Source organism: Chiloscyllium plagiosum, unplaced genomic scaffold (assembly GCF_037043375.1).
Source record: "Chiloscyllium plagiosum isolate Xiang-an unplaced genomic scaffold, Cpla_swu_hap1 HiC_scaffold_27, whole genome shotgun sequence".
Lineage (NCBI taxonomy): Eukaryota > Metazoa > Chordata > Chondrichthyes > Orectolobiformes > Hemiscylliidae > Chiloscyllium > Chiloscyllium plagiosum.
The window spans coordinates 60,194,108-60,221,050 of record NW_028270165.1 but is presented as its reverse complement, the minus strand read 5'-3'; the positions used below and the strand labels follow the sequence as shown (position 1 = coordinate 60,221,050).

At 45.1% G+C, this 26,943-nt stretch overlaps 3 protein-coding genes across 4 annotated transcripts in view; 2 read left to right on the top strand and 1 right to left on the bottom strand.

Annotated features, from left to right (window-relative positions):
* LOC148144324 (uncharacterized) overlaps window positions 1–26,943 on the top strand; it is a 222,541-nt gene that overhangs the window by 71,872 nt on the left and 123,726 nt on the right. The gene's annotated exons all lie outside the window — the stretch shown is intronic.
* The window catches only part of LOC122543538 (uncharacterized), a 144,810-nt gene that overhangs the window by 42,197 nt on the left and 75,670 nt on the right, over window positions 1–26,943 (bottom strand). The window lies entirely within an intron of this gene.
* The window catches only part of LOC148144325 (uncharacterized), a 46,171-nt gene continuing 29,481 nt past the window's right edge, over window positions 10,254–26,943 (top strand). The window contains exon 1 of one of the 2 annotated variants that reach the window (XM_087974679.1): window positions 10,254–10,294. The gene's annotated coding sequence lies outside the window, so the exon portion shown is untranslated. Of the gene's footprint in view, window positions 10,295–24,979; window positions 25,107–26,943 lie in introns of those variants that run through there. The other variant, XM_087974680.1, reaches the window with a different exon arrangement.

Below are 26,943 nucleotides of genomic sequence, written 5' to 3'. Positions count from 1 at the left end.
GAGGTGAAGCTCTATCTGTATTTGCAGAGGAGGAGTAGCAGCAGCTTCAGAACCTGATGGTCCATCTTCCGCATTCCCCGTCACATAACACTACGGGGCAATTTAGCTTGGCCAATTCACCCTAACCCGCACGTCTTTGGACTGTGGGAGGATATCCACGCAGACGTGGGTGGGGAATTGAACCCAGGGCTCTGGTGCTGTGAGGCAGCAGTGCTAACCACAAAAAAAAAGGGGTAGGGATGTAAGGCAGGATTTCAGGGAGCTAGGGTGGAAGCTGAGGGCTAGAACAAACAGAGTGGTTATCTCTGGTTTGTTACACGTGCCACGTGATAGCAAGGAATAGGGAGAGATATCAGCTAAACACGTGGCTGCAAGGATGGTGCAGGAGGGAGGGTTTCAGGCCTTTGGATAATTGGGGCTCATTCTGGGGAAGGTGGGACTTGTACAAACAGGACAGTCTTCACTTTAACCAGAGGGGTACTAATATCCTGGGTGGGAAATTTGCTGGAGCTATTCGAGTGGGTTTAAACTAGCTCAGCAGGGGGATGGGAATAGGGGGTGTAGCTGTAGTGCACAGGAGGATGAGAGTAGGAAGGACAGGGACAGGATTTCAGGGTCACAGGAATGTGCTGGCAGACAGCGAAGTGGTTTGAAGTGTGTCTACTTCAACGCCAGAGTATCTGCAATGAGGTAGGTGAGCTTGCAGCACGGATAGGTACCTGGGACTTGGATGTTGTGGCCATTTCAGAGACATGGAGAGAGCAGGGTGAGGAATGGATGTTGCAGGTTCCAGGGTTTTGATCTTTCATTAAGAACAGGCAAGGTGGTAAAAGAGGGAGAGGCATGGCCTTGTTAGTCAAGGATAGTATAACGGTGGCTGACAGAACTTTTGATGAGGACTCGCCTACTCAGGTAATGTGGGCTGAGGTTAGAAACAGGTGAGGAGAGGTCACACTGCTTGGAGTTTTTTTTTATAGGCCTCCGCAGAGATCCAGGGAGATGGAAGAGGGGATTAGCAAAATTATTCTGGGTAGGAGTGAAAGGAACAGGGTGGTCATTATGGGGGACTTTAACTTCCCCAACATTGACTGTAAATGCTTTCACTCTAGTACATCGTATGGATAAATTTTTGTCGAGTGTGTGCAGGAAGCCTTTCTGACATAGTATGTCAAATGGTTGACAAGAAGGGAGGTCACACTGGATCTGGTGCTTGGCAAATGAACCAGGCCAGATGTTTGATTTAGTGGAAGGTGAACACTTTGGAGAGAGTGACCATAATTCAGTTAGGTCATATAGCAATTTAAAGGGATAGGAACATGCCACAGGTCAAGAGTTATCGATGGGGCAAGGGCAATTATAATGCAATTAGGCAAGACTTAGGATGCATAGAATAGGGTAGCAAAATGCAGGGGATGGGGACAATTGAAGTGTGGAGCTGGTTTAAGGAAAAGTTATTGTGTGTCCTGGATAGGTATGTCCATGTCAGGCAGGAAGTGATAAGGTAAGGGAACTGTGGTTTACAACAGAAATTGCATCTCTTGTTACAAAGAAGAAGGAGGCTTATGTGTTGATGAGGCAAGATGGTTCAGATGAGGCAATGGAGAGTTACAGATCAGCTAGGAAGGATTTAAAGAGAGAGTTAAGAGCAAAGAGAGGACATGAGCAGTCTTTAACACATAAATGAGAACCCTAAAGCTTTCTTTCGGTATGTGAGGAATAAAAGGATGATTAGGGTAGGAATAGGGCCAATCAAAGACAGAAGTGGGAAGTTGAGTGTGGGCCCTGTGGAGATTGGAGAGGTGTTAATGAATATCTCTCATCTGTCTTCACTCAGGAAAAGGAGAATATTGTAGAGGAGAAGAATGAGGTACAAGATATTAGACTCGAAAGGATCAAGGTTAGTTGCACACAGGTGTTATCAATTCTAGAAGGAGTGAAAGTAGACAAGTACCCTGGGCCGGATTGGATTTATCCAAGGATTCTCTGGAAAGCTAGGGAGGAGAGAGCAGAGCCTTTGGCTTTGATATTTGAGTTGTCATTGTCTACAGATTTAGTACCAGAGTGGAGGATTGCAAATGTTGTGCCCTTGTTCAAGATGGGCAGCAGAGATGACCCAGGTAGTTATAGACCAGTGAGCCTTACTTCTGTTGAAGGAAAGCTTTTGGAAAGGAATATTAGAGATCGGATTTATAATCATCTAGCAAGCAACAATTTGATTTCAGATAGTCAACATGGTTTCATCAAGAGCAGATCGTGTCTCACAAACCTCATTGAGTTTTTTGAGAAGGTGACCAAGCATGGAGTTGAGGGTAGGGCAGTTGACGTGGTGTACATGGACCTCAGTAAAGCCTTTGATAAAGTTCCACGTGGTAGGTTATTGGAGAAAATGCAGAAGCAGAGGATTGAGGGTGATTCAGCAGTTTGGATTACAAACTAGCTTTCTGAAAGAAGGCAGCGAGTGGTGGTTTATGGAAAATATTCAGCCTAGAGTCTGGTTACTAATGGTGTGCCACAAGGATCAGTTTTCGGACTACTGCGGTTTGTCATTTTTATAAATGACTTAGACACAGGCATAGTTGGATGGATTAGTAAATTTGCAGACGACACTAAAGTCGGTGGAGTACTGGACAGTTTGGAAGAATGTTATAGGTTGCAGGGGGACTTGGATAAACTGCAAAATTGGGCTGAGAGGTGGCAAATGGAGTTCATGCAGCTAAATGTGAGGTGATTCACTTTGGGAAGAATAACAGGAAGGCAGTGATCTTGGAGTCCATGTGCATAGATCCCTGGAAGTTGCCACTCAGGTGGATAGTGCTGTTAAGTAGGCATACAGTGTGTTAGGTTTCATTCGTAGAGGGATTGAGTTCCGGAACCGCAATATCATGCTGCAACTATACAAAACGCTGGTGCAGCCACACTTGGAATATTGTGTATAGTTCTGGTCCCCATATTTCAGGAAGGATGTGGGAAGCATTGGAAAAGGAGCAGAGGAGATTTACCAGGATGTTGCCTGGTCTGGAGGGAGGGTCTTATGAGGAAAGGCTGAGAGACTTGGGTCTGTTCTCATTGGAAAGAAGGAGGCTAAGAGGTGATTTGATAGAGACATATAAGATGATCAGAGGATTAGATAGGGTAGACAGTGAAAGAATTTTTCCTGGGATGGTGAAGTCAGCTTTTATTAGGGGGCATAACTACAAATTGAGGGGTGATAGATTAAAGACAGGTGTCAGAGGCAAGTTCTTTATGCAGAGAGTGGTAAGGCCGTGGAATGCCATACCTGCTAAGGTAGTCAACTCAGCCACATTAGGAAGATTTAAACAATCCTTAGATAAGCACATGGTTGATGTTGGGATCGTGTCAGGGGATGAGCGGAGAATAGTTCACAGGTCGGCACAAAATCAAGGGCCGAAGGGCCTGTTCTGCGTTGTATTGTTCTATGTTCTAAACTTAGTGCAGGAGGCGGAAAGAAATGAGCAGCTTTTTTTTAATAGATATTTTTATTAGAAATTTAACATTTTTACAAGTTTACAAAAATAAACAAAACTCTCAGATATAAACATTGATATACAATTAACTCAAATATACAATAGCCAAAATTTAACAAGAAACAGAAAAAAAAATGAAAAAGAAGAAGAAAAAACAAACAAAATTCAACTATTTACTAATCTAACCTACAACTAACCAGAGTGTATATTTAAGTCTCTTACATGCTCGGAATGTGTTAACATCAGATGTAATAAAAACCGTATTCGTGCGGGATTCCTCTCCCGAGGGGCCCCGGACCAGCCAGGTTTGTAATCTCAATTAAATAAAAGCCCTTGTTAGGACAGCTGAAATATCTGTATTTATGTAACTCAAGAAGGGCTGCCATATTTTCTAAAATAATTCGGTCTTTCGGTGCACCATATTTGTGAGGAAGTCAAGGGGAATACATTCCATAATTAATCTGTGCCAATTTGAAAGTCCAGGGGGGCCCCTCAGCCACTCAGTTCACCAAAATATTTTTCCTTGCACAGAAAGAAAGAATAGAAAATAGGCTCTTCCCGTACGTGTCCAGGGAGGGAAAGTTCGAAAAGCCCAAAAGGAGAAATACAGGGTCCACTTTAATTTCCGTTCCTAAAATTTCTGTCAGGGTACTTGCTACTTTAGTCCAATATCTACGGATCTTATGACAGGTCCATAGGCAATGTATAAGAGTGCCCACCTCTATTTTGCATTTAGGACACATTGGAGATGCTCCTGCCTTAAATTTTGCCAGTCGAACCGGTGCTATATGGGCCCTATGAAGTATCTTCAGCTGGATAGCCTGGGTTCTGTTACAAATAGTAATTCTTCTAGCATTTTCCCAAATATCATTCCATGTTTCTATAGAGATTTCTAGTCCCAAATCCTGATCCCATGTTTTAAGCAGATTATCCATATCTCCCGATACTTCATCATGTAGCAAATGATAAATATTACTGACGGAAGATACCCCCACTGGTCGTAGGACACTACATTCTCTATCTGATTTATAAAGACTATCTAATAAGTAGTCTTCTTCTGTATATAATCTCGAATTTGAAAGTATCGAAAGAGGTCTCCATTAGGTAATCCGAATTTCTGACGCAGCTGTTCAAAAGACATCAGGACCCCATCTTTAAATAGATCCCCTAAACATGAGGTACCCCTGGATCTCCAGAGTTTAAAAGTGGCATCTGTAAACCCCGGTTGGAATCCCCATGCTCCCACTATTGGTGCATAGGGGGATGTTTTATGTGAGTTGCCCTCATTTTGCTGCATTATATTCCAAGCCTTAATTGTGTTTAGTATTATAGGGTTTTTACAGTGATCTGTAATGATTTTCCTCTTGTCTGAAAATAAAAGGTTAGTAAGTGGGTATTTTACTTGAGAGGCCTCGATGTCCAACCAGATTGATTGTGGATCAGACAAGACCCAATCAGCTATGTAACATAATAGGGAACTTAACTGATATTTTCTAAAGTCTGGGAAGGCCAATCCTCCCCTTGTCTGTGGAAGCTGTAGCTTCTTCAGCTTAATGAGGGGCCGTCTATGATTCCAGCCAGCCATATAATTTACATAGAGCCGTCCTCGGTAGCATCACCGGAAGCATTCTCATAGGATATAGGAGACGGAGCAGGACATTCATTTTGATTTAGTGCTATTCTACTCAACCAGGAAATTGGAAGGTCTCCCCATTGCTGGAGGTCCTGCCTTATCCTTTCCAGTAAATGCACAAAATTAGCCTTATACAACTGACCAAATACTGGAGTAATAAAAATGCCTAAATATAAGAAGCCCTCCAGGGACCAACGAAAGGGAAAAAGGGATCCATCCACTAAGTGGGGTGTCATAGCAAGGCCACCCATTGGCATAGCCTCCGATTTTGAAAAATTAATTTTATAGCCTGAGAATGCGCTAAATGTATTAATAACTTGGATTAGGCGAGGTACGGACATCAGAGGGTTACTGAGGAATAGAAGAACATCATCTTCATAAAGGGTAATTTTATGTTTACCTGTACCAATCCTCGGGGCCGTTATATTAGGATCAGCTCGTATAGCTTCTGCTAGTAGTTCAATTATTAGTGTAAATAACAATGGCGAGAGGGGACATCCCTGACGGCAGCCCCTATGCACACTGAAGTTATCCAAACCTAATCCATTGGTAACCACAACTGCTTTGGGATCACTATACAATGTTGAGACCCATTTGGTAAACACCTGACCAACGCCAAACCTTTCTAATGTGTAAAACAAATATGACCATTCAACCCTATCAAATGCCTTTTCCGCATCTAATGAAACCACTACTCCTGGTATCTTTCCCTGATGACAGGCTTGAATCATATTCAAAACCCTTCTAATATTATTGGATGATCTATGGCCCTTAATAAACCCCCGTCTGATCCTCCTTTATAATATATGGCAGTACCCTTTCTAGTCTCAGTGCTAACGATTTAGAAAGGATTTTAAAATCTACATTTAGCAAGGATATTGGTCTATATGATGTACAATCTTCTGGATCCTTTCCTTTTTTAAGGATAAGAGAGATATTTGCCTCTTTCAGCGAAGGCGGGAGACAGCCCTGATTATATGCATTGTTATACATGTCCATAAGTGGACCAGCCAATATTTCTGTAAATTCTTTTTAGAATTCAGCTTGAAAACCATCTGGGCCCGGTTCCTTACCACTCTGAACTTGCCTAATTGCATCAAGTATTTCTTGGACTATAAGAGGAGCATTTAGGACCGATACGTGTTTCAGAGTTAGGCCTGGAAAGGTCAAATTTTTAAAAAATGGCTGCATCCTCCTCGTCCTATCTTCACAATCCGGCGATTTATATAACTCAGAATAGAATTCTCTAAAGATTGCATTAATCTTTTTATGATCATGAGTTAAAATACCCGTACTTTCCTTGATAGACGTAATAGTCTGAGGGGCCTTTTTTTTTCTTTGCAAGAAATGCTAAGTATCTACCCGGTTTGTCGCCATATTCATATAACCTTTGTTTTGCAAATAATATTTCCCTCTTAGCCGTTTGAGTAAGCGTAGTGTTTAGAGCTGTCCTAAGAGCCGTAATCCTTTGCAATTTAATAATACAAGGTCTATCAGTGTATGCTGTTTCAGCAGCTTTTAAGCGAGCTTCAAGCAGACGCTGTTGTTCTCCCTTCAATTTCTTCTGGGTCGCTGAATAGGAGATGATCAAACTTCACGTGTAAGCTTTGATGGTCTCCCACATCATTGATAGGTTGCTAGCTGTACCTGAATTAATATCTAAAAAAGTTTAAATTCTTGAGAGAAGTACTTTACAAATTTACTATCTTTCATTAGGAAGGGGTCCATACGCCAATGCCGAGGGGATGTCCCATTGTTCCTCGCCTTAGTTTCCATATATACAGCAGCGTGATCGGAAATTGCTATACTACCTACTTTATAGGATGATATGCAATTTAAAAAAATCGAGGGGGCGAAAAACATATCAATTCTGGTATGACACTTATGTGGATTGGAGTAAAAAGAAAAATCTCTGCCTTGTGGATGAAGACATCTCCATACATCTACTAATCCTAATTCTTTGTTCAGATCCATCAATTGTCTAGATCTGGGAGATACTCCTGCAGTACTCTTGGGAATCCTATCTATTTCCGGATCCATAATACAATTAAAGTCTCCCCCTATAATTATATGACGGGCACCAAAAGCCATCAATTTTGAAAAGGCTTCCGTTATAAATTTAAAGGGGTGTGCCGGAGGGCAGTACAAATTTAAAATCCCATATTCCTCTCCATTTATGAGGGCTTTAATCAAAATATATCGTACAGATTCGTCTTTTATCTGCTTTAGGATTTTGAAAGGGAAATTCTTTCGGACAAGAATAACAACTCCCCGGCTTTTTGAGCTAAAAGAAGAAAAAAAGGCCTGATCAAATCCACCCTGTCATAATTTCAAGTGTTCTTTATCCGACAGGTGTGTCTCCTGTAGGAGAGCTATATCAACTCTTTCCTTCTTAAGATTTGATAATATTTTCTTCCTTTTGACTGGCGAATTACTCCCCTTGACATTCCAGGTGCACCACTTAACCGAGTGATCAACCATAATCCTCTGGCCCAATCCGAGACCCCTCGGGAGGGGGAACCCTATCCAGAACATCCCGAGCGTAGAGCATATAAAATTTACAACAATAAAGCCTCTCTAATACACCCACAACAATACAATAAAAAACTATTTCTAAATAAAAAAAATATAAAACGTATCTAAGTGGAGATTTTCCCCCTTGTTCCCAGTGGGTGTCACTTCCTCTCCAAAAGTCCATCATATCCTCTCCCAACCAATGCCCCACCCTTGACCCAGGCGCTCCTCAATAAAATGAGAATTCAAATATAATACAAAGCTAGAGTTAACAGTGAGCACCCTACCTCCACCCACACCAACACCTGGATATATTTGGTAATGTTAATACCATATATAAACATATAACTATAAAATTACCACCTCAACAAATAATAATTAAATATAATAATACAAAATAACAAGGGAAAACAACCCCGCTCCTAGAGACAGAGGTAAAATTGAAGAAGGTAACCACCTCCCCCCGCCAACACCAACCAAATCCCCCAGCTTATATTTATATATATATACACATACACATATATCCCTCATATATACATAAAATAATAAAAGAAAACAACCCCAAGGGGGGGTGGGGGGAAATCAAATCCCTCTCCCCACCCCCATGATAATATTAAACAGTAAAGTAAGAGAAAGAAAAAAAAGGGGGGATATAAACCAAAGCGGGGGGAAAGGCAAACCAACATCCATTATGTCTTACAGTTTATCTAAGAGAGTCTAAGAATTCCTTAGCCTTTTCTGGCGATCCAAAGTTATATACGGATCTTTTATGGTTAAAGTGTAACGTCGTTGGGTAGCGTAAGGAGTACTGAATATTTAAGTCCCTTAAACCTCGATTATCGAGGTCGTCAATGTGATTCTCTAAGGTCCGGAATCGCTGTTCGAGAGTCCGGACCTAATCCACGGCCGATTGTGCTGCAGTTTCGGAGGTCGCAGCCTTTAGCTCCGCCCCTCCGACTCGGCGCTCGATTTCTTTAATGTCTCGGTCGTGCTTCTGCAGCGCGGCCGAGAGTGAGTCCCATCGATTTCGGGACTCCTCGATAAACGCGTTGATCTTCGCGTCCAGCTTGGAGATTATCTCCACAAGGCTTGCCCCTATAGGTAAGTCCCCTGGGGCGGCTGTGGACGCCTCTGCTGTAGCTGGAGAGGGTGGGGGAGGGGGTCCTGCTTGTTGAGAGCTGCGGGCTCCCTTTCCTTTAGTCATTTTAACTAAAGATTAGATTGTTTAAGTTTAATATTAAACAACTAATTAAATTAAACAACTATTATAAATGATTTGGTGAGTGTGGTGGGGGTGGGTGACCCACTTTACCCAAGTCTTGGGAGGAGCACTGTAGACTCAGACTTGCTGGGTCACCGCCATCTTGGATCCCCCTCAGAAATGAACAGCTTTAAAACAAAAACTGGTGTGATGGAGTATAAGCCTGTGAGCGTGTTGGGTGGTGTATGTCTGTGTCCGAGAGAGAACGTGTACACGAGAGAGGTATAGATAAAAGTGAGGAATTGCACTTTGCTTTAAAAAAAAGGGAGGACTTGTAGCAGTTACTGGCGGGGCCCTGGGTTATGTTGTAGAACAGAGACATGGGGGTGTGGTTCAGGTACATAGTTCTTTGAAAGTTGCATCACTGGTAGACAGAGTGGTTAAGAGTTGATTAGCCCACTTGCCTTCATTGTTCACACCTTCATTAGATTAGATTACTTACAATGTGGAAACAGGCCCTTCGGCCCAACAAGTCCACACCGCCCTGCCGAAGCGCAACCCACCCATACCCCTACATTTACCCCTTACCTAACACTACGGGCAATTTAGCATGGCCAATTCACCTGACCTGCACATCTTTGGACTGTGGGAGGAAACCAGAGCACCCGGAGGAAACCAACGCAGACACGGGGAGAACGTGCAAACTCCACACAGTCAGTCGCCTGAGGCAGGAATTGAACCCGGGTCTCTGGTGCTGTGAGGCAGCAGTGCTAACCACTGTGCCACTGTGCTGCCCACACCGTTGAATGTTGGAGTTGGGACATCATTTTGAAATTATACAGGATGTTGGTGAGGCCACTTTTAGAACACTGAGTACAGTTCTGGTCGCCCTGTTATCGGAAGAATACTATTAGAGAAGGTTCGGTAAAGATGTACCAGGTTGTTGTCAGGACTGAAGGGTTTGAGTTATAAGGAGAGGCTGAGACTTTATTCACTGGAGTGGAGGAGGTTGAGGGGTGACCTTATTGAGATTTGTAAAATCATGAGGGGTGTCGGCAAGGTGAGTAGCAAAAATAGTGAGGAGCATGTTTGGTTATGTCGAGTCATAAATAAATAAATATTGACTCTACCGTTTCTTTTTCTCCTATTGGCATTTGGAGACTTAAATTTGTCAGTAATCACAGCATTGCCACAGAGTGTACAGCGCATGCTCCTCGGTGTCAGCAAGAACGGCGCATGCTCCTAGCTGTCCGCTGCAATGGGGCGCGATCTTCTTTCGAAGCTAATGGGGAGCCTTGGAGGACCGGAAGTAGGGTAGTCCTCCTGCCAATGAGAACATCCACTATTGTCTGAATGCGGAAGTTGTCCCATGAGCTTCTGAAGGTGATGCTGCACCTCGCTCTCTCTGAATGAAGATTGAGCTTCACTCCATGATGCAACTTCCTTCCTCTGTTTGACATTGTGAGTACGGCACTCTCTTTTCCATTTCTTTATTTCATTGTGGGCTTCAATTGTTGACTCGCAGCAACTGAATGCAAAGGCAGTGAATCCAGGGAGGAGCAGACTCCGGAAATGTTGATCCAGGTCTGTGTCTCAATTGGCAAAAACATTCCCACAGTGTGAAGTTATAGCCTTTGCTGTGGGGAAAAAAACAGCAGAAAGGAAGTGCATTGTTTAAATGGTGATATATTGGGATGTGGGGAAAGTGAGGACTGCAGGTGTTGAAGATCAGAGTCAAAAAGTATGGCACTGGAAAAGCACAGCAAGTCAGGCAGCTTCCAAGGAGCAGGAGAGTCGACGTTTCGGGCCCGAGCCCTTCATCAGGAATGCCGTGTGGATGTACAAAGGGGCCTCGGCGTCCTCCTACACCAGTCACTGTCTGTTGTCAGACAGGTGCAGTAAGCAATCAGCAAGGCAAGAGGAATTGAGTTCAGAAGTGGGAATGCCTTCCTGCAGTTAGGGGGTCATTGAATATATTCAAGGCTGAGTTCATCTGATTTTTGAACAACAAAGAGGTGGATGTTTCTGGGGGAAGGCAAGAAAATGGTTTCAAGACCAGTATAGAACAGTTAGAGTCGAACAGCACAGAAACAGACCCTTCAGCCCAACTAATCCGTGCTGACTATGTTCACAAACTAAACTCATTCCACCTGCCTGTGTTTGGCCCATATCTCTTAGAACCTTTCCTATTCATGTCCTTATCCAAACATCTTTTAAACGTTGTTACTGTACCTGCATCCACCATTTCCTCACATTCATTCCACACATGAACCACTCTCTCAAAGGAAAAAGGTGTTTCTCATATCTTTTTTAAAATCTTTCTCCTTGCACCTTAAAAATTTGCTCCTAATCTTGAAACAATACCTGCCATTCACCTCATCTATGCCCCTCATGATTTTATAATTCTCTATAATGTCACATCTCAACCTCCTGTGTTCCATTGAAAACATCCCAGCCTATCCACCTAGATGTAGGTAGATTAATATCCAGTTATGATCTGTTCAAAGCTGGTGCAGGCTCGAAAGACCAACTGACCTACTCCTGCTCCCAACTCTCACTATGTCCAGGACAGTAAGAGACCATAAGACAGGAGCAGACATTTGGCCATTCACCACATCAGGTCTGCTCATACCATTCAATTGTGGCTGATCAGTTTGTCAACCCCATTCACCTGCTTTCTCCCAATACCTCTCGATCCCCTTGATACTCAAGAACCTATCTATCTCAGTTTTAAATATCCTCAGTGACCTGGCCTCCACAGCCTTCTGTGTCAAGGAATTCCATAGATTCACCACTCTCTGGCTGAAGTTTTTCCTTTTCTCCATTCTAAAAGGTCCTCTGTTCCTAGTCTCTCTGACCAATTGAAACATCTTCCCAATGTCCAGGTCGTTCAGTATTATGTATGTTTCAATTAGATCCCCCCCCCGGTGAGTGTGGGCCTGTTAATCAGCATGAACCAGACCTTTAGGATGAGGTACAGCAGGGATTAGGTTCAGCAAACTGAGAATGGAGGGAGAGTGTGTGGGGTGGAGATTTTCAGCTTCTCTGGAATAAGGGAGGAAAGAGATATAAATCAGAATTGATCGGACGGGCTGATCGGCCAAAGAGTGGCAGGTGGAGTTTAATTTAGAGAAATGTGAGGTTTGCATTTTGGTCAAGCAATCCAGGCAGGACTTACACAGTTAAGGGGAGTGTTGCAGAACAAAGAGACCTTGGTATGCTTTCCTTTATTGGTCAGAGCATTGAGTACAGGATTTGGCAAGTACTGTTGTGGCTGTGCAGGACATGTGGTTAGTCCACTTTTGGAATACTACATTCAGTTCTGGTCTCCCTGCAATAGGAAAAATGTTGTGAAACTTTGAAAGGGGTGGGAAAACTTTTATAAGACTTGTTGGCAGAGTTGGAATGTTTGAGGTACAGGGAGAGGCTGATAGGCCAGGGATATTTTCCCTGGAGCATCAGAGGCTGAGGGGTGACCTTATAAAAGTATATAAGGGGCATGGATCAGAGCAAGGTCTTTTCCCCAGGGTAGGGGAGTCCAGAACTAGAAGAACATAGGTTTAAGGTGAATGGGGAAAGGGAAGTGAGTAGAAACTTTTTCACGCAGAGGGTGGTGGATGTATGGAACCTGCTGCCAGAGGAAGTTGTGGAGGCTGGCATAATGACACAATATAAAAGGCATCTGGGTATATGAAGAGCAAGGGTTTAGAGGGATTTGGGCCAAATGCTGGCAAATGGAACTACATTAATTTAGGATGTCTGTCTAGGTTAGGGTGGATTAGCCATAGGATGTGCAGGTTAGGTGCATTCGTAAGGGTTAAATGCAGAGCAATGGCGGGGGGGGGGGGGGGGGGAATGGGTGTGTGTGGGTTACCCTTCGGAGGGTCGGTGTGGACTCCCTGGGCCGAGTGGCCTGCTTCCACACTATGGAGCTTCTCCGAAGGAAAGCTGTTTTGCAAACGGCGCCGGCGCACTGCGGACCAGACGGCCGCCGTCCGGAGCAGGCGCAGTGTGAGGGTCCCCGCTGCCGGCCTCGCTCCGTTGGTGACGTCACAACGCGGAAGTGGCCATGTCAGTTTTAGAGTGCAACTCCTTCCCTAAGGGGAACCCTTCATCAAGGGAGGGAGGGGAATATGTTCACTTGTAGCAACTGGAGTGAATCCAGGGAGGGAGCAGACTCTGCAAACTCAAGGTGAGGAGAGATGGATAGATGGGGGGGGGGGGGGGGGGGGTGACCTGAAAGACTTTTATAAAATGAAGAGGTGAGGGGAGAGAGGGTAATTAGACAAGGTCTTTTCCTTGGGATGGGGGAGTCCAGAACTGGAGGTTAATAAGTTAAGGGTGAGGATGGGGGTGGGGGCGGTGGTGATTTAAGCAACCTAAAGGGGTATTGTTTTCACGCAGAGGGTGGTGCATGTATGGAATGAGCTGCCAGAGGAAGTGGCTCAGGCTGGTACAATTGCAGTATTTTAAAAGTCATCTGGTTAGGGATATGAATAGGAAGGGCTCAGAGGGATATGGGCCAAGTGCTGGCAAATGGGACTAGATTAATTTCGGATATCTGGTCAGCACCAAAGAGTTTGATCCAAGTGTCTGTTTCTGTGCTGTATATCTGTGACTCTGGCTTTCCGCAAACATTTGCCATATCTTTACGTTGAGTTTCTCTCTGGTGTCTATGTTAATACCTTGATGTCTCACTTTGCTCTCCTGTTTCCCGGGGACGTAAACCATTTTGTGTAAACCATCTTCTTCAAGAAGCTGCATTGCAGGTTCACACTGAATTGACACTCTTCCCAAATCAAACCTACTCACTCTTAGCAGTATCCCACAGATATTAACTTTCAGGTGGAGGTATCCAAAATTCAGAGAGATGTCGGTTTTGACGTTTTTGCTTTTCTGCCCCTGTAAGATCCTGAATCAGTACCTTCAGGAAAATTAGAGTGGAGTGAAAACAGAGGGGGAGGGAGAGTGGGATGGTGCTTTCAATTTTGTGGAATAACAAAAGAAAAGAATATTCCACAGAAAGTAGAATTCCTTGTTCAGAATTTTTAACCTGCACTGACAGTGATGGCTTTTGTAATCTCTTTTTGCATTTGAGGATCTGAAGACGGAAGTTTCAAAATCAACAAGTGAAGGGCTTATGCCCAAAACGTTGACTCTCCTGCTCCTCGGATGCTGCCTGACCTCCTGCGCTTTTCCAGCGCTGCACTTTTCAACACTGACTCTCCAATGTCTGCAGTCCTCACTTTGACATCAATGTCTGACAGTCACGCAATCCATCGGGAACGCAATGGTTTTCAACTCTGATTCTGTGAGAAGGAGCAAAGCGTTTTGGTTTCTGTTTGAGTACGTTTTCAGCATCAGTGGGACTGGAGGAGAGACCCTACCGTTGCAGTGCACTCAGTGAGGAGCGTGTAATAGCTATATGGCCTGGGAAGAGGAATTCAAGTTGGGGACAGTCTCCACACATGTGCAGCTAAAGCTTCGGCCATGGAGAAACCCAAGGAATCCCGCCCTGTGGAGAAACGGTGGAAGTGTGGCGACTGCAGGAAAAGCTTCCGTGCTCCGTCTGCCCTGGAGGTTCATCGGCACATCCACACGGGGGAGAGGCCGTTCTCCTGCCCCGAATGCGGTAAGGGCTTTAGCCAGGACTCTACCATGCTGACCCACTGGCGTATCCACACAGGGGAGCGGCCCTTCAACTGCCCCGAGTGTGGGAAAACCTTCAGGAATTCCTCGAACGTGCTCAGGCACCAGCGGCTCCACACTGGGGAAAGGCCCTTCAGCTGCCCCGAGTGCGGGAAGGCCTTTGTCCGGGCCTCCTACCTCCTGACCCACCAGCGGGTCCACACAGGGCAGAAGCCCTTCAGCTGTCCTGAGTGTGGGAAGAGATTTACCCAGGCCTCCAACTTGCTGACTCACCAGCGGGTCCACACAGACGAAAGGCCCTTCAGCTGCCCTGAGTGCTGGAAAGGCTTCACCTGCTCCTCCCACCTGCGGAGGCACCAGCGAGTTCACGTGCCACCGCAGGGGGATTGAAGGAGTGACGGCCAAGTGCCATTATCGACTGGACTATCAACGCAGTTCCGGGGGCTCCCGGGTTTGAATTCCACCGCGACAGATGGTGGAATTGGAATTTGGTCAGAAATCTGGAGTTCAGAATCTAACGGTGAAACCATTTTCGGGGGTTGGGGGTGGTGAAACCCCCATCTGATTGACTCACGTCCTTTTTAGGGAAGGAAACTGTCGTTGTGGGAGAGGATTCACTCAGTTGTTCCAGCTATCTCCTTTTACCCAGTCTGGCCTACACGTGACTCCAGACCCACAACAGTCTGGTTGACTCTCCACTGCCCTCCCCTCACTGGCAAATGCGTGGAGAGAAACTTACTTGGAGACAAGATATGGGTTGAAATTGGTGAGTGAGGCAGTATTTCCTATGGGTTACGGCTGTAGCAAGGACCCAATTACAAAGGGACAACTCGGTGCTGACCAGTAGTAAAGGAGAGAGGTGGAGAGAGGTGGAGGGGGGTGGCAGTGTGTGCGCTTTGACCTTGAGCTGCTTATTTAAAAAAAAACAGCAACTTTTTCGACCCCTTTTTGGTGAGGGGGGAGGTGCGGGGGTGGAATCTGAAGCTGTAACAAAGTTGGGTCACAATAAAGGTTACCTGAACTTACTTACTGCCAGGCTCAGACTCTCATTGAAAGTTTTGAGCTCCAAGAGGTTTTTGTTTTAAAGCAACCTCCTGCATTTTTTTTGCAGCCTCCTGCACTGAATTTCCAATGTCGTGTATCAGATGGAGCAGTGAATGAGGAGCTAGTATCGTTAGAAATTGTAAATTTTTCGTGAGTGCAGGTACTGCATTGTTTCATCAGCATTGTAAAGTTTACTGGCAGCACCCGGAGGTGTGGGTCGTGTTCACTAGATACGTGTATCTTTACAATTAAGAATACCTAAAATGATATATTCAGAAACATAGTTGAAGTCTGAAAGCATGTTAAATTTTTTAAAAGAGCTGTTGAAACCTTTCTGAAACTTGCACTGAATTATATGCAGTTTAACCACAGCTCAGGACAGGTTGGAAGGGGTGAATGGCCTGTTCCTAGTCTTGTGAAATTGGTTCTGACTATGTAGAAATAAAGTCATAGAGTTGTACAGCATGGAAACAAACCCTTCAGTCCACACCAACCAGATATTCTAACTTAACCTAGTGACCCATTTGCCAGAATTTGGCCAATGTCCCTCTAAACCCTTCCTATTCATATTCCCCATCCAGATGCCTTTTAAATGCTGTAATTATATCGGCCTTCACCATTTCCTCTGGCAGCTCATTCCATGAACTCACCACCCTCTGCGTGAAAAGGTTGCCCCTTAGGTCCCTCACAAATCTTCCACTCCCCCCACCCTAAATCTATGCCCTCTAGTTCTGGACTCCCCCCGAACCCCAAACCTGGGGAAAAGAGATACAAAAGTTCATTTACTCTTTCCCCCCACCCCCCACCCCCCACAGGATAAAGAGTTGCCCAGAGGCAGGGAGTTTCATTCTGAACCTCACAAGACCAGTTCTGCGCAGTGACATCAACAATGGAACGAGGGGGTGGGGTAAGGTGTCTGGGTAATGGAGTGGGGCCAAGCCGAATGCAGTCCCTGCACCATTTGCAAAAATCCCAATCCGAGGAATCCGTCCGAGGCAGATAGGAAACGGAAGCCTTTTCTACAGGTGCCACACTTCCATGGTTTCTCCACGGGGCGGGATTCCACGGGTTTCTCCATGGCTGAAGCTTCAGCCGCTCACAAACGCGTGTGGAGCCCCTCCCCACCCTGAATTCCTCTTCCCAGGCCATATAACTGTTTCAGGCTCCACACTCAGTGCGCTGCAACAGTCGGGTCTCTCATCCAGTCCCACTGATGCGAAAACATACTCAAACAGGAACCAAAAAGCTTTGCTCCTTCTCACAGACTCATAGTTGAAAATTGTTGCAGTCCCGATGGATTGAGTGCCTCTCAGGCATTGATGTCAAAGTGAGAACTGCAGACGCTGGACAGTCAGAGTTGAAAAGTGCGGCGCTGGAAAAGCACAACAGGTCAGGCAGCATCCGAGGAGCAGGAGAGTCAACGTTTCAGGCATAAGGCCTTTATCTGTTGATTTTGAAACTTCCGTCTTCAGATCTTCAAATACTCTGTAAAGAGAGATTACAAAGCTCATCACTGTCAGTGCAGGGTAGAAATTCTGAATAGGCAATTTTACTTTCTATGGAATATTCTTGTGTTCTGTTATTCCACAAAATTGAAAGCACTCCCACATTCTCTTCCCCCTCTGTTCTCACTCCGCTCTAACTAATTCTCCTGAAGGTGCTGATTCAGGATCTTACAGGGGCAGAAAAGCAAAAACATCAAGACTGACATCTGTCTGCATTTTGGATAATTCCACCTGGAAGTGAATATCTTTCACAACATTGGGATACTGCTGAGAGTGAGCAGGTCTGATTTTGGGAAGCAAAAAAAAGTGTGTCAATTCAGGGTGAATCGGGAATGCAGCTTCTTGAGGAAGAACCAGACACGAAATGGTTAACGTCCCCAGGAAGGTGTGAGCAAAATGAGACATCAAGGCATTAACACCGACATTAGAGAGAAAGTGAACCTATTGACGTGGCAAATGTTAGTGGAAAGCCAGAGTCATAGAGATGTACAACACAGAAACAGACCCTTTGGTCCAACTCATCAGTACCAACCAGATATTCTAAATTAATCCAGTCCCATTTGTCAGCACTTGGCCTATGTCCTCTAAACCCTTTCTATTCATATACCCATCCAGATGCCATTTAATTGCTGTAATTGTACCATCCATCACCATTTCCTCTGGCAGCTCATTCCTTACATACAACACCCTCTGAATATAGGAGTTGCCCCTTAGGTTCCTTTTAAATCTCACCCTCACCCTGAACCTATAACCCAGCCAGAGAAAAGACCTTGTCTATTTACCCTATCCATGCCTCTCATGATTTTATAAACGTTTGTAGGGTCACCCTCAGCCTTTGGCGCTCGACAGAAAACAGCTCCACTCTGTTCAGCTCAAACCCTGACAACATCCTTGTCAATCTTATCTGAATCCTTTCAGGTTTCACAATATCCTTCCTCTAGCAGAGAGACAAAAACTGCACACGATACTCCAAAAGTAACCAAACAAATGTCCTGGAGAGTGCACAACGTAACCTTCCAGCTCCAATACTCAGAGAACTGGGAAAGTTTTCAAAACCCACAAAAGACAACCGCGAAAGAATGGAGGTACAAACCGAACTTTTGCGGGTCAGCTGGGAACATCAGGGTGGGGGTATGGGAATGAGGGAAGGAAGCTGAATGTGCTGGAGCCAAGGCGCAGGAAAAACAGAGGATGCATAACCGGCTTGAAGCTGCAATGAGGAATATTGCATGTGCTTTACTTGTACCTGTTGCACTTACTTGTGGGAATTGGGTGCATTTTAAACATCAAAACAGAAAAAATATCTACTCTTCCCGCCTTCCCAACGTCGATCCTTCCGTCCCTTCTCACCCGGGTAACTAAGACGCATACTTGAGTTTGCGGAGTCTGCTCCCTCCCTGGATTCATTCCAGTTGCTACAAGTGAATAGATTTCCCCTCCTCCCATCTCTGTCTCCTTCCCAGGATGAAGAGTTGCCCAGACAGTGAGATTCACTCAAACGGACAGGGCCACTTCCCTGCTGTGACATCAACATATCAAGAGGCGTGTCACAGTTTGCAAAACCCCTTCCCTTCAGAGAATCCGCACAGTGTGGAAGCAGGCCACTGGGCCCAAAGACTCCATACCGACCCTCTGAAGGTTAACCCACCCACACCCATTCCCCTACACCCTGTTGCTGTACATTTACCCTGACTAACCTGCACATCCCTGGGCACTATGGGTAATTTGGCAAGGCTAACCCCCCCCCCGCCCCCCCCCCCCACCGAACCTGCACATACAAATTCACTCCCATGGACGTGTGTGTGTATTTGCATGAAAGAGAATAAAAAATCTACATCAGTATCCCTCTGCCTGTTTGATAACAGATGCTTTATTTCTGTTGGTGTAAATATTGTTGTAAATCATAGCTGGGTGATAATAGTTAGATGGAAGGGAGACAAAATTCCCCAAGTAGGGCACCACGAGAATCCTGGGAGAGCCCTATTTCTGGTTTACTTCCGAATGAACAAACATTAAGCATAAGCACCTATTTATTTCTAATTATGTTTCATTTTTCTTGTTTAATTCCCTGTTATGACTACACTCTGTGCCTGGATGGTTGACCGGCTGGGAGATTGTGGGTTGGAGCTTGATTACTGAATGTTTTATTGTTCCAGAAGGTGTAATAGGGAACAGGGAGATCAACAGAGGACAGAGGAATCAGGACCTGAAACCCGACCTGACACCAGACTACCCTGTGATCAGTGCTTTGATGAGCTGTGCCAACCCTCTACCTTTACCTCGCTTCCCATCTGACTATCCCCTCCATATTCAGGATCCAATCCTTGTCATCCTGAAGCCATGTCTCTGTAAGGAGTCTCCGATCATAATTATTCTCTTCAATGTGTGCAGTCAATTCATTCACTTTTGTTACAATGCAGCACACATTCAGACACACTGTTTTTAGTTTCAATTTTTGTGACCGTTAAAATCCAGTTTTGATTGCTGGTATATTTACTCCCCTTGTCCCTTTCTATCATTCTCTGATCATTTTCCACAGCACTACGTTACTCACTGGCCTTGATTTGGATTGGCCAGGCTAAATTGCCCAGAATGTCCAGGGATGTGCAGGTTAGGTGGGTTAGCCATGGGAAATGCAGGGTTATAGTTTCATAGTAATAGAAGCAGGAGTCGGCCATTTGGCCCATCCAGCCTGCTCCACCATTCATTAAGATCATGGCTGATCTATCCATCAACTCAGCTCCTCCTCCCTGCATTGTCCCAACTACCCTTCATTCCCCTACCATTGCAAATACCCATTCAACTGTGTATTTGAGTTTAGAGTCATAGCGATGTACAGCATGGAAACAGACCCTTTAGTCCAACCCGTCCCATACCGACCAGATATCCCAACCCAATCTTGTCCCACTTGCCAGCACCCAAACGATATTTCTCCAAACCCTTCCTATTCATATACCCATCCAAATGCCTCTTAAATGTTGCAATTGCACCAGTCTCCACAACTTCCTCTGGCAGGTCATTCCATATACACACTAGCCTCTGTGAAAAAGTTGCCCCTTTGGTCTCTTACATATCTTTCCTTTCTCACCCTAAACCTATGCCCTCTAGTTCTGGACTCCCCCACCCCAGGGAAAAGATTTTGTCTATTTATACTATCCATGCCCCTTTATGATTTTATAAACCACTATACGGTCACCCTTCAGCCTCTGACACTCCAGGGAAAACAGCCCCAACGTGTTCAGTGTCTCCTTATAGCTCAAATCTTCCAACCCTGGCAACATCCTTGTAGATCTTTTCTGAACCCTTTCAAGTTTCACAACATCTTTCCGATATGAAGGAGACCAGAATTGCACGCAGTATTCCAACAGTGACCTAACCAATGTCCTGTTCAGCCACAACATGACTCCTGTACTCAATACTCTGACCAATAAAAGAAAGCATACCAAACGCCATCTTCACTATCCTATTGACATGTGACTACACTTTCAAGGAGCTATGAACCTGCACTCCAAGGTCTCTCTGAGTGAAAATGCCTCTACTGCTTCTATGGGCAGAGAATTCCATAAATTCACTACTCTCTGGGAAAAGCAGTTCCTCCTCATCTCGGTCCTAAATCTGCTCCTCCTAATCTTGAGGCCTGGACTCATCCAGCAGCAGAAATGACTGAATAGGGTAGGGCTTCATCCCCACTGTGCAACAAATTCCCACCTTCCATCAAAATCCCGGATGTAGTTACTCACTCAGTTGCTTTCTCACAAATGCAATACTTCATTGTAACTTCTTCTGCTCCCATTAAGGGCAAAACATCTTTGAAAGCTGCTCTGAAACTCCAGCCTTCACAATCACACCTCTGCTTTCACCGAAGAAGATTAGAGTCATATAGCACGGAAACAGACCCTTTGGTACAACTCGTCCATGCCGACCAGAAATTCAAAATTAATCTTGTCCCATTTGCTAACATTTGGCCCACATCCCTCTGCATCTAGATGGGTATATGAATAGGAAGGGTTTTAAGGAATATGGGCCACATGCTGGCAAATGGAATAGATTGATTTCGGATATATGGTTGGCATAGACGAGTTGGGCTGAAGGATCTGTTTGTGTGGTGTATGACTCTAACTGTCTTCGGTGAAAACAGAAATGTGGTTGTGAAGACTGGGTTTTCAGAGCAGCTTTCAAAGATGTTTTGCCCTTACTGGGACCGGAAGAAGTTACAATGAAATCTTTCATTTGTGAGACAGCAAGCAACTAAGTGAGTACATCCGGGATTTTGGTGGGAAGTGGGAAATCATTGCACTGAGAGGGTGAAGCCCTACCCTATCCAGTCATTTCTGCTGGTGGCTGAGACTAGGCCTCAAGCTTTGGGGGAGTAGGTTCAGGACAGAGATGAGGAGGAGGAAGTGAGGGCTGCTGCTTTTCCCAGAGAGTAGTGTATCTGCGGAATTCTCTTCCCGAGGAAGCAGGCTCCAATATGCCCCGCTCTGAATTCTTCGACTTGCCGTACCCGTGACTGTAAACTTTGAAGTGCTTTGGTTAACTGATGCAAATATTTCCCACTTGTCCAACAATCCAGTGTCAGCTGTTTCAGTCATTGAGATGGTTTTGATTCATCTACTAAATACATCTACTCTTATTAGACAATATTCATAACAATGTACACGAGGTGATTCTATATAAGCAAGCTGTAGACAATTAAAAAAAGGCCGTTCAAGCAAGGAGGTGGTGAACAAACACAGGGCATCCCTCTTAGAGTATGCATCTTGTTTGTTTACAAATTAAACACGCTTCAGATCTTTTCCTAGCTGCTTTCTGAAAATCTGGGTGCCACCAGGTTTGTGAGTGTTAACAATAATGTACATCATCAACTGAAATAGGCAGTAGCAAAGAATGAACACAAACCAGTCCAGCAGGGGTCACCCACATTTTGGTTTGAGTATTGAGGGAGTACCCTTTTTGAGGCCCCTGTGATATCAGTACCATACCCAGGCTAATGTGCATTGAAACCAGATTATGAAGTGTTAACTTTCCTGCAAACTTCAGCCTGTGTGTGTCTCTCTGTAACATTTTCCAACTTTCTTCATATCTCAGTTTGTCAGCTTTTGTTTATTCCTTCCTTCCTTCCAAGGCTAATGAGGCACTCACATTCCAGAGCAGCCCAAGTTCGGGAGTTGAGCCTCAGAAATCCTGGCTGTGACACATTGCTGCTTAACCAAGTGTGCAAACTCTAAATCCCTCTCAGCTGTTCCATTTGCAAATCAAACACTGTTTTGAACACAAGTTGTTTGTGTCTCTGCATGAGTCCACAACCCGGGGAAATACAACGGAGTCTTTAATGGTTGCCCAATGTGTCCTGTATGTCGAATTCACTCAAGTCTGGACATCCTGAAGCGAGCAATTATACTTCAGATTTCTACTCACCAATTAAAACCAATGTTGGGCACTCGAACAGATTGGGGGCATCTTGAAGCATGCCACGGACCTCAGTGTGGGTCCAGGGCTTATCAGATAGGGTTTCACCTCTCATAACCCTGGGGTAAGCAAATTGATTTTTATTAACTTTGTAAAGCACAAGTGCTCTCAGCAGTATTACATCCAGACGCCAGGACCCTGTTGAGTCTCTCACTAGTATCTTGTGGCTGAGTAGGGAGAATTGTATCAACATTTCTAATAGCACTTTTGTCCCTGGCCAGCTTTCCTCTTTATTTTGGACACAACAAAAGCAGCAACCACCCTCGATATTTCATCTCTCAAAGGATATCGGCCGGTGACCTGAGAGGACCAGGGAATTAACTGCCTGACTCGCCAACTGTGGGGGATGGAAATAAAGCCCCATGTCAGGAAAGAATCTGTTTATCGGGAAGCAGCACAGCTGCAAGGCCAACCGTCTCCGCTGACCCTGGGAATCACAAACTTTAACAAGCAGGCACTAAGCTGAGATTCAAAATGGTTTCCAGGCTTTAATATGTGACAAAATGGCTGACCCAAATCTAACAATTTTCCCACATCATCACAGGGAATTAAACAAGAAAAATGAAACAAAATTAGAAATAAATAGGCGATCGTGCTTAATGTTTGTTCATTATGAAGTAAACAAGAAATAGCAGTCTCCCAGGATTCGTATGGTGCCCTACTTGAGGAAGTCTGTCCAACAAGTTTAATTGGAAGCAGTAGCTTTCAGAGTGCAGCTCCTTCAACAGGGGATTGTGGAATATAAGATTGTAAGACAGAATTTATAGCAACAGTTTATAGTTGATGTAACTGAAATTATATATTGAAAAAGACCTGGATTGTTTGTTAAGTCTCCCATCTGTTCGAATGACCATGATAGTTTCAGTTCTTTCAAATGTAAATCACAAAACCTTTTAAAATAGTTAAATCCTCAAGTGAACTTTACCAATTGGTGTGAGCTCCCCTGTGTGAGACTGTCTGTGCCACAATGGTTAAACTGATTTACAGAATCTTACATGGATTCATGCAGTTTTTGAGCAAAGTAAGATAATTCTGCAAGGACAAATTCACCAACAAACTTGTTTGTGTGTGTGTGTGTGTGGATGTATATTTGCAGATACATTCTATGTGCATTTTTTAAAGCAAAAATCTGCAGGCAGTCAATACATGTAATAGTTTGTAAATTTGACTTTGGAAATAGAACCAGTCTGACTCAAGTTTGGGATACAGGCAGACTCTGACCTCACACCTTTAATGCATTGTCTGAGCTGAGATGTGAGCTTTTGCTATAAAACCTTGTTATCTCAAAGGTGACAACAAGAAATTCTGGGATTTACATTGTAATGAGACCTGCAACCTATTTGAAAAGGTGGAAGACTTAACAATCCAGGTTTGTTCAATATACCATTTCAGTGGCAGGACGCTGGAATGTTTTGCTCTAAATTGTGTCTTAGGATCTTATCCTCCACAACCACCTGATGAAGAGGCAGCACTCCAAAAGTTACTGCTTCCAAAGAAGCTTGTTGGACTACAACCTGGAGTTGTGTGATTCTAGAATCTGGTTTCTAGTATCTGCAGTCCTTGTTTTTACCTAGTTGATTTTAACCCTACTGCAAATCCTCTTGCAAGGATGCCTGCCTTGAAGAAGTTTTCATCCTCTCTCTACAGGAATCTCAGGGAGTCCCTCTCCCACTGCAACTCCCAGGTCATTTCCTCTGCCCTGAAGCTTTTCAACCATGACCAGAAACAGACTCGCTACCACAGCCACATTTGCTTCCTCAGTGCCTACCTCCGTAACCAACTCATCCTACACGGATTCCAGACCACCTTTAACCAAGCAGAGTTCGGATCCGAACAGGCCACTCCACCCTCCTGTCTGACCTATCACCTTCATCCCCACCCCTATTCACCTATTGTACTCTATATTACTTTCTCCCCACCCCCCTCTCCCTCTCATTTATCTCACCACCCTGCAGGCACACTGCCTCTATTGCTGATGAAGGGCTTTTGCCCGAAACGTCGATTTTCCTGCTCCTCGGATGCTGCCTGAACTGCTGTGCTTTTCCAGTACCACTCTAATCTAAAGTGGATTGGCCATGCTGAAATACCCATAGTGCCCAGGGATGTGCAGGTTAGGGTGAATTGGCCATGCTAAACTACCCATAGTGCCCAGGGATGTGCAGGTTAGGGTGGATCGGCCATGCTAAATTAGGCATAATATGCAGGTAAGGTGCATTACTCAGGGTTAAATGTAGGGGAGTGGGTGGGTGACCCTTGGGAGGGTCGGTGAGGCCGAGTGGCCTGCTTCCACACTCTGAGGATTCTCTGAAGGGAGGGGTTTTGGAAAGTGAGTTGTCCTCCCCGTCTGCTGCTGGGGCAGCGCATACGCAGTGAGGCGGCCCGCTGACGGACACGCCCCGTGCTCTGTACCGTCACTTTTCCTCGCCCCGCCCCTAGTTCCTTTGTGACGCCACAACGCGGAAGTGGCCCTGTCAGTTTCAAAGTGAATCTCCCGCCCTCTGTACGACTCTTCATCCTGGGAGGGAGACAGAGATGGGAGGAGGGGAAATTGGTCACTTGTAGCAACTGGAGTGAATCCAGGGAGGGAGCAGACTCCGCAAACTCAGGTATGTGTCTTAGTTACCCGGGTAAGGAGGGACTGAAGGATAGAGATTGGGAAGGGGGAGGGCTGGATATCTTTTCTGTTTTGATGTTTAAAATGCACCCGATTCCCACCATTAACTGCCACAGGTACAAGTACAGCACATGCAATATTCCTCATTGCAGCTTCAAATGGGTTTTGCATCCTCTGTTCTTCCTCCACTTTGGCTCCAGTACATTCAGCTTCTTACCCTCATTCACATCCGCCCCCCCCCCCCCCCCCCCCCGATGTTCCAAGCTGACCCTCAAAAGATCGGTTTGTCCCTCCATTCTTTCCCGGTGGCGCCCATTACTCTTGTCTATTTCTTGCCTTATCCGGCCATGTGCGTGAACAAAGTGTTAGCGTATGTCCCCTTTCACTGCAAGCTGCTTCCTTGTTTGCGAAAGCAACATTTCCTCCCATTTTTCGCCGACACTGAGCCTTCTGAACTCCTTGATTGTGTTTTTCTTTGTTTTTGCAGAAGCAGGAAACCGATGCTTATAACTGTTTGTACGAGCATATCTAGCTTAACCCACACCCCCTCCCCTCACAGCACCTTATCTGTTTGTCTGTAACATCTTACATGAAATGTGCCTGCAAACAATGGATGCACATTTTAGCTAATACAAAAGCAATTATATATTTCCTTCACATAGCTTTCATTCTTGTTAACTCCACTCTTGGCTGAAACAATTATACCTTGGCGTTAGTTCATTTACCTTGCAGTAGCAATTATGGTTGCAGAAGTAACACTGCTTTACCGATATCCCACAGGGGTGACCCTACAACCTTGTATAAAATAATGTGGGGCATGGCGAGTGTAAACAGACAAGATCTTTGATCTGGGATTGCTCATAGGCTTATGGTGAGGGTGAGATTTAAAAGAAACCTAAGGGGCAACTCCTATATACAGAGGGTGGTGTGTGTAAAGAATGAGCTGCCAGAGGAAGTGGTGGCTGCTGGTACAATTACAACCTTTAAAAGGTATCTGGATGGGTATATGTTGGGAAGCATTTAGAGGGACATGGGCCAAGTGCTGCCAAATGGGACTAGATTGATTTAGGATATCTGGTCAGATTGGACTGAAGGGACTGTTTCTGTGCTGTACATCTGTGATTCTGGCTTGCCACTAATGTTTGTCACGTCTGTATGTTCAGTTTCTCCCTGGTAAATGCCTTGGTGTTAATGCCTTGGTGTCTTATTTGCTCCCCACATCCTGGGGACATTAACCATTTCCTGTCTGGCTGTTCGGACTGCGAGTCCGGATCTTCGGATTTCTTGGATTGGTCAATAAACACACCTGGAAATGACTCTTTGTCAATCACACAAGCAATAGTTTATTCTTTGATACAGCCGGGTCGCTAGACTCTGATCAGCCCAGAAGGATTAGATTCGATTAAATTCCCAACAGTGTGGAAACGGGCCCTTCGGCCCAACCAGTCCACACCGATCCTCTGAAGTTGATTCCTGAAGAAGGGCCTATGCCCGAAACGTCGATTCTCCTGTTCCCTGGATGCTGCCTGACCTGCTGCGCTTTTCCAGCAACACATTTTCAGCTCTGATCTCCAGCATCTGCAGACCTCACTTTCTCTTCTGAATAGTAGCCCACCCAGACCCATCTCCCTCTAACTAATGCACCTAACATTATGGGCAGTTTAGCATGTCCAATACACCAAATTGTGGGAGAAAACCCACACAGACACGGGGAGAATGTGCAAACTCCACACAGACAGCCCCCGGAGGCTGGAATCGAACCTGGGACTCCTGGTGCTGTGAGGCAGCAGTGCAAACCACTGGGCCACTGATGAGTACTCCTAGAGTAC